Source organism: Rhodnius prolixus, unplaced genomic scaffold, assembly GCF_049639745.1.
Source record: "Rhodnius prolixus isolate KJV_2025 unplaced genomic scaffold, Rpr scaffold_3, whole genome shotgun sequence".
In the NCBI taxonomy this organism is placed as follows: domain Eukaryota; kingdom Metazoa; phylum Arthropoda; class Insecta; order Hemiptera; family Reduviidae; genus Rhodnius; species Rhodnius prolixus.
This window is the reverse complement of record NW_027411603.1, coordinates 24,099,885-24,117,704: the sequence shown is the minus strand read 5'-3', so window position 1 is coordinate 24,117,704 and position 17,820 is coordinate 24,099,885.

Below are 17,820 nucleotides of genomic sequence, written 5' to 3'. Positions count from 1 at the left end.
TAAAATTGCAAGTAAAAAAAAAAAATCAACTACGTAAAGGAGAGTAAAATAAAATGAAGAAAATATTTATGTTTTAAAGGCAATAATTACAATGCGCTAGCAATGAGTCATATTAAAGAATTTATTGCAATGTCGCTTTATGTGACTACGTTAAATCATTGCAAAATGTAGAAGAAATACATTAGAATATGAAACTCATGAGCGTGTGCATGTGAAAACAAGTTGGGAACTTAAATTCTATTTTCTATCTCTACTCTAAGCTAGGCAAGAACTGGATGCGTGACTTCTGATGATAAATCCAGAACATCCCGAGGGTCATCTTATCCGTAAAGCACCCCGACTTTCTATAACCAATGGAAGGGTTACTATTGCATGTTAGTTCTAAAAGGAGCATTTTGTAGGGGAAAGTTAAGGGGTTAAAAGATAAATGTGGAATGACTTAACAAAGGTATTTTCTTGTATAAGTTTGATGACTTCATTCACATAGGGTGGCCCTTCAGGGATGCTCTATCTTTCAAACTGTTTCCTTTCATATTATTATGCAAAGGAGGGATACTTTACCATCCAGTACAGTATTATGTGTTCATTTCCATTGAATTCGGTTAAAGTAACTTTTAATTAACATCTGCCTTAAGTTTATGTATGGGACCTCGCATAGAAGTTGCATAGTGGACAGAGGTGTAACTTACATCTCATTGCAACATCTTATTAAGACGTTGCTTCTAACCCTTCCACAATTTATTATTTTCCCTGGCGGATCAATTGCTGCCATCCCTGAGAAAGAACTATTGGATCGAGTTGCGTACATTAAAATTATTATAAATGGAGTTGTACCCAGCAAATAAATTTTGGAAGTCTTCTGTGACCAAAAACAATGCTTGATTCGATTTATCCTGACCTTGAATAACTAAAAAGCGAAAGTGGCCAGAAGCTCGAACTCAAAATTCCGTTTTGTAACAATTGTAACGCTAAACATTAAGCTTTAAATGACCAACCAGAAATGCGAAATTATAGAATAATTTTTATAGAATAGAATAACTATTTACAAACTTCATTTGTTTGAAACAAATCCCAGGAAAATTGATTACAAGGGTTTTACAGAAAGCCTCTTCGTATTGGTAGTACAACTATTTCCAAAACCCAGTACCAGATCCTTCAATTAGGTTAGCAGGAAAATTTTGCAGGTACGATTTGAGTACTTTTGACAGGTACATACAATTTTGAGAATTAGAGTTCGGTTAGAGAGAAGGGAGCAAGATTTCCCTTGCAGCTCTCCTCTCTTACCAAATCTTTTGTTTGTCCAATTCGAGGCGTCATGCGATTTGTGCCAAAGAATGAATGAGACGAAATCGGAGCCCCTAAGTAGTAGTAGTCGCTCCCGCAGAGTAAATATCCTTTCCTAGTTAACACGGGCTTGGGAGGGTATTGGTTTTTCCAAAAAAAGACTTTGTAAATGTAAGGAGTAAAGGGATGTAACCTCTTTTTTGAAGAAGAAGGTTGTTAAGACTTTAGGGAGTGGTCATACCAATATACCGGCTCTACTTTCTTTCGGGAGATTCTCCAGCAAGCCTGGATGGCAACCAAGTGTTGAGGCGAGGTTTTTCCTTTCTGGTAGAATTCCTGGAGTCTTGTAGTCTACTGAACCTCTGATTCCTTGAATTTCTCTAGAGATTCTAGGCGATTACCAAGATTGGAGGGATTTAGACTCCTAAACTTATGGTGTCAATTTTTGGGAAAATCTGTGCATGACATGTGGCAGCAGCGAAATCGTACCTGTCTAGCGACCATCCTCTCTTTAGAGAATCTGGGGTACTTTAGGGGCGTGGCGCCGTTTGAGACCACCCACATTTCCTCGATATGCTAGGTTGTTTACCATACGCTGAACGGGCATAAATCCTCCAAAGCATGATAGATCGTAAATCTCACAGAGCATCCATTATACCACGTTTACATTTTTAAAAAATCTCAAAATTTAATAAAAACACGTCGATAAATAACCAAATTAGAATTTGCTTTTATAAAACCAAAACATGATAGAAAGCGGATTGGTTGTTTTATTATTTACATTTTGAATATATTTATCTGAACTTCGCCTTTTTAAGACTGAGCTATCAACCAAGGTTTAGCCACGGAAACAAACTGTAAATCCCATCTTTTTTAAAATTGTATTTATTTATTTTGCGACTATAGTGGAATGAACGACGACCAACCAGTGATGGAAGCCGTTAGTTCACCAGATTGGCAAGCTTACGCAGCAACCATCCTAGGAGGTTGGCGTTATATGTTGAGATGATCGCGTGGCCACCGCCGTTCTAGTCTGCGCTGTGGATTTGAAGGAAGTGTTGTGGTAGACATGTTGTGGATCAAAGGGTTGTAATGACTGTGTAGATTTGAGTGGAGTTTTGTGTAGCGAGATTGGGCTATTTCAGTAACCAGAGGAATATTTAGCTCAGAGTGTATAGAGTGATTGATTGTAGTTAAAGTTTTTTTTTTTTTTCTTCTTCTTCTTTTTTCCTTAGTATTTAATATTAATTTTTCTTACTTTGTGTTATTTTAAGCTCTGTTGAGTGTATATAGGCACTATCGCCTGAAACCTCTTTATTCCTGTAAATATGTACATTTTATAATTTGATTTGAAGCCAATAAATATAAATAAATAAATAAATAGAGTGATTGGAGACGTAGAAAGGAGCGTTAACTATTGTTCTTAGAATTTTTGATTGTAAGGTTTGAAGTCGGTTGATGTTCCATTTTTTGGCACTTCCGCAGAGTTGCATTCCGTACGTCCATATTGGGACAAGTAGGGCGGTATACAGTTTTCTGTTGTACGTCAGGGTCAGTTTTGAAAGTTTGTCGATTAGTCTTTTCATCATTTTTGACCTCAGATTGAGGTCAGTTCGGTTGAGTCTCGTGTGTGGGTTCCAAGTTAGTCGTTTGTCAAGATGTAGTCCGAGATATCGTACTTGGTTAGTGATTGGTATAGAAGTATTGTGGAAGGAGAGAGGAGGGAGAGTTTTCTTGTTTAAGGTGAATACTATGTATTTAGATTTCAATTCATTCACTTTGATTCTCCACTTTTGCAGCCAAGGCTCGAGAAGAATTAGGTGTGATTGGAGGGCACGGCATGCTGCTACAGAATCCAGATGAGGTGATAGAATTGCAGTGTCGTCGGCGAATGTGAAAGTAATTGAGTTGGTAAGTCAGCAGTATAGAGAATTAAAGTAAGGGTGCTAGAATGCTTCCTTGAGGAACTCCAGCGAGTATTGGAAGGATAAGAGAAGAAGAAGAATCTTGTTTGACTTGGAAGAAACGGTCCTAACTTAAATAAAAAATAATTTTGTTAAATTTTTGAAGGATAATCTATGCGCTATAGTTCAGAAAAAAATAATTAAAACCCGTGATATATGAAATTTATATTTTTGGCAGGAAGTATTTTTAGGATTGAAGAAGTTATTAATGGCGTGTAATCTCTGGAACACATAGCCAGCCGTACATTGGAGTAGACTATTTTATTTTTGTATCTTAAAATGTGTATGTCTCTTTGCTAACCACCCACCATTCAGTACTCCCGCCTGTGAGCTACAGTTGTAAATCTTCAACCAATGAGAGAAGTAGCTCCGTGAGTTTGGCTCACCCTGGGGGCTCTACTCCTTTCTTTAAGAAAAAAATAAAATAAAAGACCTTCAGTTCAAGTAGAGTTCTTGAAAAGTCGGTTTAACTTTAATATCTATAAGTTAAACTGGGCAGCTATATATCTTGGCGGAAACACGCAATACCGCAAGACAATCCCGTGTATAGAGCTAAGTAGGAGGGGGAAGCTGAAAATAATTGCGATAGCTCCACCATCCAACACTGAGCTCCACAGCCAGCGAACAGATACATGAGCTTGGAACATGTAAATACATATATTCCATGCTAAGAAACACAAAAAGAAAACATGCACCACACTGGTCAGATGGGTAGGCACTAATGCACTGTTGTATGCAAGTGACATAGGTGTATTAATTACAATTTATGGATGAACCATGTGACGTCACATAAAGCAACCATCTATTCACAGTATCTCCCTCTCTCTTTTCCATCTTGTTCTGACCACCATGCCACCATCTGATATCTGATAAAAACCACTGAGTAACATAAACCCTTATATCAACCAAGTTACCATTACTTCCTAGCCTATCTATCTAGAAGACATTGCTGGACATTTATGCAAAAGAATGATATCAATCTAATGGTTTGGCATTGTTTTATGTCCAAGACGTCCTACGCACCGCCAAAAGACATTTACTTCGGTTTCTTCAGGATGTAAAAGCTCAAACAGGAGATGACCAGAGTTATCTTTGCCCATTGCCGCTCCAAAAACAATTTTCTCTCGTAATTTTTGTAAAACGATGACTCTCTTAGCACTATTAGAACAGTTTGTGATTGTTTTTAGATTACAATTATCTTAGAATACGTACTACCAAAAACAGAAATATCCGTCTTGAGATCTATAAATATATCCTAGAGAATCGGGCAGTAAACTTTTGGATAAAATCAGCTACAGAGCAACACCACTTTACTGCATGCATTTTGGGAGGGGAGAGCATTTAAACGGAAGTTGCCCCAAAGATCCCTACACTGGAATGCACAGGTTTTTCACCCAAATTTCTCCTCTTTAGTAAATTATATATATTTTTTTATAATTTCATTGATTTTTACGTTTTTTCTTACAATTTTTATGAAATTTGTAAATAAATCGGCAATTAAGTTATTTCCGGTAACTTTGATTATATTAATTAAACGACTGCCTTGTTGTCCATATTAGAAGCAAGGCACGAGTATCTATTAAGAATTAGTTACGAAAAATTACTGTAAGAATATTAATTAATTGTATAATTTCACGAACACTCAAATGATTGAAGGAAATTCTAATTAAATTATACAATATTTGACCAATCTATACTTTTCAAGATTGAAATCGTATATACAGGGTGTTCAGAATAAGACTACGGTAACTTCGGGAGGCGTTTCTGGGCATCATTTGCAACAAAAAATTCCATATAAACTATGGCTCGATTCGGCTCCGTTTTGTAGATATTTTTAATTTTATGTTTTTTCAAGTTGTTACTACTTTTTAGCAAAAAGTTGCCTGTATTTCTCAAACTATTAAAGCTACAGCTATTTTAATAAGCTCATTAGAAAGAAGGTTAAATTTCCTTTTAAATAAGCTAATTTGTATTCCAAAATAATAATATTAAGTATTTTACTTTGTGGCCCAAACATAGGAAATAGCAAGTTTCTAATTTTTTCCAAAAACTTTGACTTCATTTTTCTCAAAAACATTTTATATGAAAAAACCGTGCACTATTCAGGAAAAACATCTACATACGATCACTTTTCGAACGGTATACAATAATTGGGGTTATGTTAAAAATTGGTGCAGAAATCTGTGATTAATTGCAAAAAAGTAGGCCTCAAAACAGAGTCAGCATTATGAAAGGAATTCACCTACCATAAGAATATAACTGATCAGAATCATCAAATCCAGTACGATTATTTGCAAACGTGTAATTTAATAATTAATTAATTTAAGAACTATATTCATATAAAATGTTTTTGAGAAAAATGAAGACAAAGTTTTTGGAAAGAATTAGAAACTTGCTATTTCCTATGTTTGGGCCACAAAGTAAAATACTTAGTATTATTATTTTGGAATACAAATTAGCTTATTTAAAAGGAAATTTAACCTACTTTCTAATGAGCTAATTAAAATTGCTGCAGCTATAATAGTTTGAGAAATATTGGCAACTTTTTGCTAAAAAGTAGAAACACCTTGAAAAAACATAAAATTAAAAATATCTACAAAACGGAGCCGAATCGAGCCATAGTTTATATGGAATTTTTTGTTGCAAATGATGCCCAGAAACGCCTCCCGAAGTTACCGTAGTCTTATGCTGAACACTCTGTAGAGTGAAACATTTGGGCATTTTGGACTCCACACCTTGGTAGCCGAGTGGTTAGAAGAGAGGTTCGCAAAGCTAATATTTATTGTGATAGCGGGTTCGATTACCGGTCTAGGCTTTTGATTTTATTTAATGATTAATATGAGAACCAAGGGAAAGCATTAGCTATGCTGTTAGCGTATTGGATTCCCACGCGGAGGTCCCGGGTTCGAGTCCAGCAGCTGACCCTTAGATTTTTTCTTCCTAGGAGCTTCTTACAGCTCTCTGTGGTGAAGAACAGTGTTGTCTGTAACGAGAGAACACTGGCCGGAGGCCGGCAGTGCACTGAAAAAAGCTCCATTTCATTCATAATTTAGCCTGTAATTTCAGCCATTTGGTAACGTACGAAAAAGTTTGTGTTTTATTCAAATTTTATAAAATTTAAGTAATTTTACTAAATTAAATTTTCATTAATATTGTTTGGGATTTATTAGATGTCACAGATAATAAATATGAAAATGGACAACACAAGGGTCTGTGACATCTAATAAATTGCCTCCGCCCTCGACGCCTAATTTGGTTGTTGGACGTAAAGCCTGCCTAAAAATTAATCACGTAAGTTTAAGAGAAAGTCGTTCCAGTGTTTAAACCAGATTTTTTTAAAAATTTCTATAGTATTATTGGTTCAAGGTGCAACTCTTCACCAGATTAATAAACGAATTTTATGGGCCTCAGTTGAATTATAATTGGAAACCAATAATCTAGAGGAACGCTTGGTGTATGGGCTGCAGTTGTAAGGTGGTCACAAGGATGCAATATGTATCATACACTCACAGCCTGCTGTTAACATAGGATCGGGTAGCCGAGTAGTGGACAAAACCGCTCTCTGAGGTCACCAAACACTGACTGCAGCTAGCTCTATGCTAATAACCTCGTATTATTATAAATGCCTCACTGAAGTTACCAGCCAGCTGTAGGCACAGCCTCGGTAGGGTTGTTTGAATCAATTACAGTAAATTATATACAAAATTAATTCAGGGGGAAAAATATATAAAATTAAAGAGAAAAGAAAATGAAATCTACTTATATGAGTATATCTAGAGTGTGAGAAAGAAGAGTTCCGACCAAAGGCGTCGAAATGCACAGGTTCAGAGCATTGAGTAAGGAAACTAAGACGGCCGAATGGAAAATGAGGCATCAGAAGAGTATTTAAAGCCACGTATGACCGAAAGAGAGCAGACTCAATTATTTGTCGGTCTTCCACTACTTGAGATAGATTATCAAACTAGACTGCATGTAACTTATACTCAATTATTATAATTTGTCAGCAATAAACTAAGAACTGTGCATATTAAAAGTTTATTCATAAGTGTAATCATATTTAAATTTATAATAAAGGAGAGCTGATCTAATTTAGAAAGTACCCAGCGAGTCGCACAGCTTTGGTGTTGATTTATGAGCTAACTCTACTTGGCTTAAAATTGTAAATAATCTCTTTGAAAAAGACAGCCACTTTTGATTATAAAACTTCTTAAGTTTAAGAACATCAGCGGACAGACACTTCATACCAAACTATTTACAACTTCTGCTTCGCCAGCCGAACACCATCAACAAGTATAAATATTGTAGTATAACATACGATGAACACATTATTTCAGCAAACATTAGACTGACATTCCACTTCTAGACTGTAGACACTTTTTACGAGATCGAGAGGCGTCTGTCGTAGAGGGAGGAATTATCTGGAATGGATGATTGGGAAAGTTGATGGATTATAGGATTGTTATGATGTCCGAAAAGAGAGTGAAATTTGCGACCATCTGTTCGGATTAGGTCATGATGAATGGATTACTATTACATAAAAAAGGGACACTATTGCACAATGGATTAAAATAAAGATTTGGGTTAAGAGAAACAGAAATATTAAGTATTTTTATTTAATCTCATTGATTTTAGTAAAAAAGCAAAAGCACTTTAATCGTAATTTACTGTAAGCTCGATATTACTTCATAAAAATAAGCAATAATGGTGTTATTGTGGTAGGATCATATTAAATGCTTTGAATTCTTGGCGCCAGAGAATAACTTATGAAAAAAATAATGATAATATATGCAATTTATTCGATGCAATTTAAGTTGGCGAAAGAATTAGAATCTATAAACAAAACTGGGCCAAATGTAGAAGAACACTTGGAAAATAAACAAAATATTCTCTCCATTCAAGAAGCATTATTGAAATTAGGACTATTTAACTTTCTCTGTATTGGTACAAAATGTGTTTGAAAATTGTAATGTGTGAGTGTTCAAGGAAGCAATTTTGTCTGTCTGAGTAACCAGTAGTCAGAATAATTCAAAAAATATAACTCGCAGAAAGTTTCAGTTCGATATTTGACTAAATTACCATTTTGGGACTAGATAATTAATTTTTGGAGAACACCAGTTAAGAAGAACAGCTACTTATCAAAATCATATTCCACATTTCTGGACTTTTCTCAAAAAAAAATAGATCCGTTGATTTTCTTAAACTTGGTATATTAATTGTGCTACAACAAACGAGCGGTCAATGCAATAGCTAGGATCGTAGAACTGAGTTGTATGATATAACTCGTTTTAACCGAGAATTCTTGAACATGGCCGTGGATTTTTATGAAGAAAAAGTTTTCATTATTAGTTATTATGTATTTGAAATTTAGAACTACTCGATCTTGCCTCCAATATCGATTCCAGATCATCCTCCAAGCTGATTGTGTAAACGCTGTTGGTGTTGTGATCATCTTCTACAGAGAATGTTGCCAGTGGGCAGCTTGTATCCTCATGCTAATCCAGTCATGAAGTCTTCTTGTATCATATTCACTGACTGCATTTTATTTTTTGTGCATTGTGAAAAACAGCAAAAAAAACTACTCGCAAGAATTCCTAGCACAGTAAAGCTTCTACAATAAGTGGATAAGCTGACTTTTACGTAGTACAAAATAGTGGCAATTCCCTTAAAGTACATAATATTAATTTAATGACTATCGACGCTAAGAAAATGGCATGGCCACCTCAGAAGTCAAGTGATGCTGAATTTTGATTATTCGGTGAAGTATTTAGAACTGAATTGTTTAAAGACGGTACACAGTTGATTGAAACTGTTAATGAGAAAATTATAGTATAGTATGTTAGCAATCGGCCTCTGTCCACGACACTAATCGTTAGTTGGATGTAAAGCCTGCCTGAATTAATATACATTGCTTTTAATAGATAATACCTTGATAATACTTACTTCTATCAAACTAATGGCGTAGCGAAGATCTGTTACTTTTATTTAAAACACGTTACTAGAAAAAAAAACATACTGGCACCATCAGAAGGGATAAGTATCCAAAGACATTGTCTTATAGTGTCTTGTCAGTGTAAGCTTCAACTCCAGTAAAACATGAATAAGTTATTAAATATTAAGTAAAAGTCTTTCACAAACACGTAGGGCCTCTTTGCTGAATATATTTTCTAATTTTTATGCTTATTTTTTCAGCAAATACAAGCACAAAGAGCTAAAGCATATCATGCTTTAATAACTCTACGTAGTTAAAAGTTTTTTGCCTTAGTATGTAAGTTTGGACAGATTTACCAATGTAAATATTAAGTTGTGGAGTGTATATAGGCATTGCAGCCTGAAACCTCCTTTTGCACAATTTGTATCTTTCTTTTAAATTGTAAATAAATTCTCATTTCAATTTCAGCAAATGGATACATTTATTTATTTATTTATTTTTATTTTTTAATTTTGTATGGACACTACGTTTATCAATTTTTGTTCCTTTTTTTAACATTTTTCTGGTACAAGTTATTCAAATAAGGTTCCATGGGAGGTGTAACCTTTAAACTCTACTTTAATGTGCTGTTTCAGTGTACTGTTCCTTTCTAACACCTGTATAATAAATTGAATAAATAATTGAAGTCTTTATTTATTATTCACTTCATAAATGCCCTAATTACAAAGGATTTCCTAATTGTTTTGCGCAATTGTCGTATTGTATGTATGGTAAGACCACAGTGGGTCAAAATATTTCTTAAAAGATTCTTGAATTTATGCGCCACGATAGCCAAGCGGTTAGAAGCGCAAAACAAAGAAGTATTGTTGGTACTGGGTTCGATTCCCGGTCTAGATCTTGGATTTTATGTAATGGCTAATAAAAGGAATTTATAGTAAAAGTTAAGATTGCTAGTCATTTCCGTACACGATGTATAATTTGAGTAGCTGGACGTGGAGCTCGCCCAAACTAATGAGCGTTACTGTACATTTTTATTATCTGGGGATTTTAGAGAAGCTATTTCACGTCATGTTTCAAAATTTAATTTAAGTACTAATTGCTTTAAGAGTGATTCTTGAGTGTTCTAAGAAGGCTTTTATAAATTGAAAAAATATAAATAACATATAAAGGGAAGGATAGCTTAGTGATTACCGTAGTGACTCTCTGATTTTCTGTTTCCTAGGAGCTTTTTACAGCTCATTTGTCCGACAACTTGCCTTTAACGAGAGAACATTGTACCAAGGCTGGTAGTTCAGTGGAAAATGCTCCTCTATAGACTAATAACCTCAGATGTTGACTCGCATTAAATTAAAGAAAAAATATATACAGTAAAACATTCTGTGGCATTAGAGATCAATTGTTTGTACGTGGCCGTCCTTTCTGTGGCTTTCAACGGTCAATATTAAGTTACCCTATGACTTAGATCGTGAACAACATTATGTTGCGAACAATTAGACTCTCAAATCTTCGAAATGTGCATATAAACTCCCATAATTTACGTTCATGCTGACTTAAATGAAAACTTTTTTTACATGTACGCAGACGTTATTACACAAATATGAGTAACGTGAATTTCTGTTTTAATTAAAAAAAAAAAAAATTATGTTGGAAATAAGAAGCTGAGTATTACAAAGGCGTTTATAAATCCATTAGTGAGTTGGAGATAGCTAGAGACGGGAATGTTGTAACCCGTAGGGCTCAAGTAGACCAGGTGGGAGAGAGTCTATTTCAGTCTCCACAGCTTCCAACAGATCTACCAGCCCAGCATTCCACCATCTCTCCGCCAGATCTACACTTTTATCATTCTAATACTGTGCCTTTCTAGCGCAGAGGACAATTTTTAGACAAAGGAAATCAACAAATTTGTCTTAACATTTTTTGAAATTGTGTCGCCAATTTCTTTTTGTAAGGATATTATTAAAAAACATTTAACAGGCAATTCACATTGATTTCGCACTTTTAGTATATAATTGTGTAAATTGTGAAGAGTTTAAACAAGGAGACAAAGAGAGAGGGAAATAGCTATGACTTAAAAAAAAATATATTTGTACTGTAATAAGTCGCTTTCGTGGAATCCCTCATACAAATAGTGTAATTTAAATCATACAAGACATACATATATATAATTTCTTTATTAATCTAAACAGGGAAGTAAAAATAAAGACTGTAATGAAATAAAAACGCGGCAGGGACAGAGAAAAGTAAATGTATCGCCAGCTACTCAGCCAAACTTACTGCGGCATAACTCCAGCAAGGCCCGGTGGCCAACAGAATGGTCTTAGGCCTTTTCATGGACTATTGTAGATTGTAAAAACACCTGTATATAGCACTGCCAAGAATAGACTGTGCCAACCATCCAATGTTTGAAAGAATTGAAACTGCCCTGCGGCATAATGTGTCCGGTATGAAGGGCTAGTTTGGTTCTGGGTTCCGCTTTTTTGGGGAAGGCTTCATGCTTAGTGTAGGAGACACTAATCAGTCTCCTAAAATCTAGTTAATTTAAAAGGCTGCTGGAGTAGACTTTTTGTCCAAAACTCGTAGAATCTAAACATAATCGTAAAGTTAAACGTAAAGAAACAACTATACTAAGAACAATTGTAATAACGGGAAAATTCCAAATTAAAATATTCCATAATCCGATAAATATGTAAATTATGAACCATAAATGAGAGGCAAGTAAATAATTTGAATTATTAAGAAGGGAATTAGGATAGTTGTTAGCACAATGGACTCTCAAACTGTAAGTCCGGGGTTCAAATTCTCGAGCTCTATTCTTAGAGGTTCTCTTCCTAGGAGCCCCTTACATCTCAGAGATGGCTGTTATGAGACAACATCGTCCAGATGTTACAATACACAGAAAAAAACTACCTCAATTGTTGGCGCACCTCAAATTAAAAAAATAAAGTAGGCACCACGGTAGCCGAGCGGTTAGAGGCGAGACCTGCGAAGCTAATATGCATTGTGGTACTGGGTTCGATTCCCGGTCTTGGCCTTGGATTTTATTTAATGGTTAAATGAGGAATAGTAAAGTACGTTTGCTAGTTGCCTCCGTCCACAACACCTAGTAAATGGTAGTTGGACGTTAAGCCCCGTGTTCGGTCGTGACCGAGACCATTCGGCCAGTTTGGCTAGCGTCCGTCTCTCGCGAGTCAGCCTCGCGCCCGCGCACGTACTAATGTACGCATCCGCCTTAATTTCCTTTTTTCTACATATTTCTTATCGCTTATTATTATGTTATTATTTTACACCTTTTATTCTCTTAAACTTTCCGTCTATATTAACTTGTTGTTTCCGGTTCTGATCCAATTGCGTCACGACCTATAGCTTCTATTTCCTTTATTTGTTTTTCTATACTCTAGACCCTTTGCCCCACTACTTCCTTTGGACCATGTGGTCACCTTCCCAGTATAGGCAGTCCCCCGCTAGTCCTTGTTTAAGACGCTTCTCTGCTCACGCTTTAGCAACTCTTAACGCATCTCAACCCGCTTCACTTCCGCTGACACCTAACAGTACGCATCATCCGCATCTGAACGCCTCTCCAGAATATCGCTTCACGCATATTCCACCGCTTATAGTGCACTTATTGCACTATTCCCCCTTTACTCTTCCGCTTACCTCATTTCCACTTCCGCTACGCTTCTCTGAGCCTGAGCCCAAATATTGCCTCCCTTTCTCAAAGCTCAACACACACACACACACATTTACATAAACATATATACACGCTTCCGCTCCACAGCTTCCTTTCCTCTCATCGCTTCTCAGGCAGCTTATCAACATACCTCACGCACATCGCTCCTTGCAAAGGGTAAGTACCTTCCCCTTTTTCTTTTATTTCTCTTTATTTTTTCTATTCTTCTTTGTCTACTATTATTTCGTACAGCGCCCACTTGGGCACCTTAGCATTTGGGTGTAGGCGGCCACGCGCGCCTACATTTTGGTTCTCCGGGCCGGATACGGGGCCCATATACAGTCCACTTCTTCCGCATCGCTTAATAAAACCCACTATGGCGCCTAAAAAAGGGAAAGGCACTGCAGGTGCATTATCGTTGGTTGCCCTCACTCGCTTAATCAGATCAACTAAATTGGCCCTGGATCGCCATCTCGAGGACTTTGTCCAACGACTCAGAGTCGCTCCTCTGTCCTCAACGCTCATAGCTTCGATGACGAGATTAGTCGAGACCGACTTCGCCACCTTCCGAGAGCGAGTTGAGCCGTATCTGGATGCGTACCGGCCTCCTGAGGGCCTCTCGGAATGGCATTTGATAGACGGGTTCCAGCAGGTGCAAAATTTACACCTCGAAATTATCGATATCTTTGCGAAGGCTAATTCTGCTTCCTTGGTCACTACGCGGCCATCCACGCCTGCCAGCTCTCCACCGTCGGCAACCCCTGCTTCAACAGCCTCTCCCACGCCTCGCCTTGCTGCATCACTCCCTCCTGCGCTTCCAGCGCACCTGCAGCCTTCAGGTCTTCTCAAGGTCTCTGATGAGGCCGTAGGCATCCCTGCTGCTAGCCCCGGTTCTCCGCGCTCACCTGTTCGCCCCGCTGCCGAGAAGTCACACTCCTCATCTCCTTCACCTCACATTAGTGGGGTTGAGTACCCGTCTCCTCCGCCTTATATTACCAGAGTTAAGTGCGCTTCTCCTCCGCTTCACATCACTGGAACTGAGAACGCTTCTCCTTCGCCTCCTATCAGTAGGGCTGAGTGCTCTTCTATGCCTCATATTCCTGAGGCTGAGGATGTCTCTCCTTCGCTCCCCTTATTTGAGGATCTGCCCCCCGCACCTCCTCCGTCTTATAGTAGCGGAGTTGAGTGCACTTCTCCTTCACTGTACAACAGTGAAGTTGAATGCTTATCTCCTCCGCCTCATCACACTGAGGCTGAGGGCGCTTCTCCCCCGCAATCACCTTTACTTCCCACTTCGGAGGAGCCGCCTATTACGTCTCCTGCATCTCTTCCGTCTCTTACCGCTCAGGCAGAGGACGCCTTTCCTCCGCAATCAACTTTACTCACTGCCTCTAAGGAGTCACGCCCCGCACCTCCTCCATCTCGCATCAGCGGAGCTGAGTGTGCCTCTCCACACCATGAGGCTGTGCGCCCCCCTCCTCCACTCCATGTCATCCGGGCAGAATGCCCTCCGCCATGCTGCACGGTAAACGCAGAACCTGTCTCAGGTTCCGTGTGTACATCCACCGCAGATGATCCAATTGATAGCGCCTTGCACAGTCTTACCCCGCCTCATCTTCAGGAATGCACCCAGGGGTCGAGCGGACCTGCTAGGCTTTCTGAGCCTCTAGACAATGGGCCTAGACGCCCCGCATCACCTGATTCAACCGCAATGTGTATGTATCAGGAAGCTAAACCACCAGTCAAGGTGGCTTTAGTGACCACTGCTCCTGAGGACAATATTATTTCCCAGTTCTCTTCATTGCTCCACCGCCAACGCATTACTGCGTATTGTTTACGCTTCGGGTTCAACTGCAGGAACCCCACCACGCCTCGCCATGGTGAGCTATCATCCTTGGAGCTAAAAAACGCCTTAAGTCATATCATCCGGGTCATACATGAAGAGTATCCTGCTAAGAAATTACTAGAGGTTCATACTCCTTCCTCTCCGCCTTGCTTAGATCTGCAATTAAACCGCTCCTCGAACTCCAAGGATCCGCTGCGCGTACGTGGACCTCTTACTGATGCACCACTACCCGGCGCGTTTCTCTATTCTAAGCGAATGCCCGGGAATCAGTATCGCTCCCGGCTCATTCTTGATGCTACGCTGCACCGTCTGCTTCCCACTGGTGCCTTAGCCCCCAATGCTTTCGTCCACTGCCACTGCGCCATACCGGATGGGCGCAGAGGTAGCTGGCGCTGCCTTAACAACTGCAGCCAGTGCTGCCCCGCCACGCTTCACTCCATCACTCCCCCTATGGGTGCCCTCTCGCCTAAGCACATCCTTGCTGTTATGGCCTGCAGGGTGGCCGGCGTCAACCTCACCGGCCCCTTCGCCAGGTCTATCGCGCAATTGCGCAGTGACACATTACCCAAGGGGCATCCGGGATCTTTTCACAGCTTCACCACCTTCGCAGCTTCGATGTTCAAGAATGCCTCCGCGCTGTTCACATCCCCTGTCACCGCTGCCTCTCAACGCTTTGTTGCCCCACGTAGCTTACCCTTCACGATGTGTTCCGATATCAAAACTAATCTCGTGTACGCACAAAACTCATTGAGCGAGCTGGGAAATCACCTCCATCATCCGCAACTTACTTTAACCATGAGGTGCACTCCCCCTGCCACAGTGAATGGCGGGCGGGTATATCCCTCGCAAGTCTGCAGTGTGGGCGACATGAAAGAGGCTCCATCTCAGTCCACGAAGCAACACCTCACGCACGCTATCAGTGATCTCCGCTTCTCATGTGAGAGATTGTTAAACATGGTGTTCAGGGTCTTGACCATCCGTAACTCCCCACCGCTAAGCGCTCCATCCTCGGATCCAGCCGCTTCTAAACCCAAGACTCCAGGACCACACTGGTTGCCTTCTCTAACTGCATCTCAAGGACGAGCCCCCTCTACGGTCCATCCCGATCGCATCCGCCAGGAGAATCTCCGTAACCTTATCCCGCAGGCCTTCGGGAACCTTCCCCCGCTTCCGCAGTGGTTCAAACAGCTACGTACTACCGCCAACCGCTTCAGGGGTCACCCGCCGCATCTAGGCCAGACTCCGCTCCCCGCTCACGTCAAATTCACTGAAGCCAAGCCTTCAGGGCGGGCGGGATGTTCGGTCGTGACCGAGACCATTCGGCCAGTTTGGCTAGCGTCCGTCTCTCGCGAGTCAGCCTCGCGCCCGCGCACGTACTAATGTACGCATCCGCCTTAATTTCCTTTTTTCTACATATTTCTTATCGCTTATTATTATGTTATTATTTTACACCTTTTATTCTCTTAAACTTTCCGTCTATATTAACTTGTTGTTTCCGGTTCTGATCCAATTGCGTCACGACCTATAGCTTCTATTTCCTTTATTTGTTTTTCTATACTCTAGACCCTTTGCCCCACTACTTCCTTTGGACCATGTGGTCACCTTCCCAGTATAGGCAGTCCCCCGCTAGTCCTTGTTTAAGACGCTTCTCTGCTCACGCTTTAGCAACTCTTAACGCATCTCAACCCGCTTCACTTCCGCTGACACCTAACAGTACGCATCATCCGCATCTGAACGCCTCTCCAGAATATCGCTTCACGCATATTCCACCGCTTATAGTGCACTTATTGCACTATTCCCCCTTTACTCTTCCGCTTACCTCATTTCCACTTCCGCTACGCTTCTCTGAGCCTGAGCCCAAATATTGCCTCCCTTTCTCAAAGCTCAACACACACACACACACATTTACATAAACATATATACACGCTTCCGCTCCACAGCTTCCTTTCCTCTCATCGCTTCTCAGGCAGCTTATCAACATACCTCACGCACATCGCTCCTTGCAAAGGGTAAGTACCTTCCCCTTTTTCTTTTATTTCTCTTTATTTTTTCTATTCTTCTTTGTCTACTATTATTTCGTACAGCGCCCACTTGGGCACCTTAGCATTTGGGTGTAGGCGGCCACGCGCGCCTACACCCCGCCTGAAAAATTGGGTGATTACTTTACCTTTGCTTTACTTTTTAAAAAAATAAAGTAAAGTAAAATAAAATAAAATCGTTATTTCATAATAAAAATTTAGAACATTAATACAGAATTTATTTCAGAGACATATTTTTAAACTGGATCTCTGTTATAAAGTATCTTATTTTCTCTCTAAGAGCAACCTGCTTAAATTATTGTAATTTGATTTAAATAATTTGATAGTTTAAAAGCGAACTTTAAGTAGACCAGTTTCTAGTATCGACAACAAGAAGAAAGAATAATTAGTTTACTAATTTGCTTATACTCTCCATTCATAATATCGACGAATTTATTGAATAAGGAGCCCGCATTCAGTAGTATTGCTGATTTTTTTTAAAAAAGAATTACACATGAAATTAACACAATTTGTTAACTAACTGTTAACACGCGTAGTAATAACTCTGATGGCGGTGTTAATTAAAAATCCAAAAACAAATCGGTTATGTACACGACACTTTCTAGTTTTCTCTGATTATAATTCTTGAGTTTCTAACTTATTCCATGTTTTCATGCTACAAATTTTGAAAACACTTAACTAGTATTTACTAACATTTATGAGATAGGGAGGCTGGTGTTGGTCTAGTGGTCATGAGTGTGGCTTTGTAAGTGGGAGATCCCCAGTTCGAATCCCAAGTATGGCTACTACGATACCTAATTAGTTAGACGTTAAGCCCCGCCTAAAAAAAACTGCATAGGACAAGGAAATTACGCGTTGGAGGTAAGCCTACCCTATCCCTTCTCAAAATTGCCCAATTCTAGAGAGTTATTCAAATAAAACGTTTTGTCCTACATGCGTGTAAGGCTTATACAATGTTTTTCCAAAAATCATAAGAGCCCTTTTGGATACAGCTCAAAACTCAGGAAAATCCACTCAGTAAGGCGCTACGAGTTCTGGATGTAGAAATCTCTAGATTCGGAATTTTAGGTACACATTTATCTCTCCTTTAT